Source organism: Phalaenopsis equestris, unplaced genomic scaffold (genome assembly GCF_001263595.1).
Source record: "Phalaenopsis equestris unplaced genomic scaffold, ASM126359v1 Scaffold000468, whole genome shotgun sequence".
In the NCBI taxonomy this organism is placed as follows: domain Eukaryota; kingdom Viridiplantae; phylum Streptophyta; class Magnoliopsida; order Asparagales; family Orchidaceae; genus Phalaenopsis; species Phalaenopsis equestris.
The window spans coordinates 1,017,134-1,018,785 of record NW_018164909.1 but is presented as its reverse complement, the minus strand read 5'-3'; positions in this window follow the sequence as shown (position 1 = coordinate 1,018,785).

The window sequence follows — 1,652 nt, the reverse complement described above, 5'->3', positions numbered from 1 at the left end:
ATGCAAATGAATTTGCAAGTTACACCTATAATTTGCAAGTGGCATGTTTAGCACATAAACATGCAAATTCTAATGAATATATATGTACTTAATTTTTAATCCACATATGATTATTATTTAAATAATTAATGTATTTTCACTTAATAATTAAAGTAATTTTGCATAATTGGTATAAATATTCTCATGTGTTCGGCTTTCTTTTCGTATGAGAGAACAAATTTTAAAATATTTAATTATGTGAATAAAACTTAAGTGTTAAATGTAGAATTATAACTAACAGATAATATACATGTGAAACATTTTATCTTTTAAGTATTACATATGAACTTCAAACATATGATGGTAAACCAAATAGATGAACATCAAACTTCACTAGAAAACTATTTCTAAAAGGTCAATTTTTAGACTACCTAAATTCTCATGTTGGCCAATAAATAAGTATAACCAACCAAATATCATAACTTAAATATTAAATCTACAAAAAAAAAAAGAAATCTAAAATAAACCAACTTTGGGTTTGTTTAGGTCAGCTGCAACTTATCCAGATAAACAGTTTATCATAATAATTTGTTGATCAACAGCTTATCCTGATAAGTTGGATAGTTGTTTGGTTTGTGCACTTGAAAAACAGTTGATTCTGGATAAATGACTACTTTGCCCCTGTTCTGGATAAGCTGTTTGGTTTGTGCATTTGGAAAATAACTGATTTGCAGCTTTTTTGGATAAATGACAATTAATAAATGCAGCAGTTGTATTGTTTGCAATAAAACTGCAATGACTACACATTAGATATCTCAGAACCAATAAAACCCCTTCATAATAGTACAAAAAATGATATGCACCTCATTTAATAGTGAGTATTAAGAAACCTAAGAAAAAAAAAGAAATAACATGTTAAAATTACAAGCAAAAGAATAACAATATTCAATTTAAAATGTAGAAGCATGTCACAAGGAACGTTGTCCAGTTGACCCTAAGCAACATTATTCGATTGGGATACTGTCGAACCTTGAGTGACTTTCTTCAATTGGGATATCGTCGAACTCTGAGTAACATTGTTCGATTGAGATAACGTAGAATCAGACGGGCTGTCTTCCCACCTGAAGAACTTACAGTCGTCTGGTCTGTCTGCCCACCGCGAGCACTGTAGAACTGCCGCCCGTAGATATGTTGTCTACGTGACGTGAGTAACAAGGATGACAGTTCGCAGCGGCATAGCGCTCGCCCGGACTTCCATGAATACCTGAAGCTCTTCTTACTACAGTTATTCAAGAGAGAATATATTCGTCTAAAAATTAGATAAAATAAAAAATCGTAGAAAATGAAAAATAAGAAATAGTAATTTATAAAGAAATAATTATAAATAGTTATACCAACAAAGTTTCATGGAGGTGAAGCACGGATCAAAACCAATGACAAGGAAAAAAATTGGGTACATAAGATGCACGCAGCGCTGCGTGCGATAGCGAATCACCGGAAGACACGTCGGTTTAGTTGGCCCCACCGCTATAAAAATATACTTCTTACGGTGCGTGACCCGTCGACCCGACCCGTCATTGTAACCTCCATGTAATCCCGATGTAAACTCCGCTGTCCACCCCATGTACCGTGCGTGTAAGCCCCATGTAATCCCGATGTAAACTCCGCTGTCC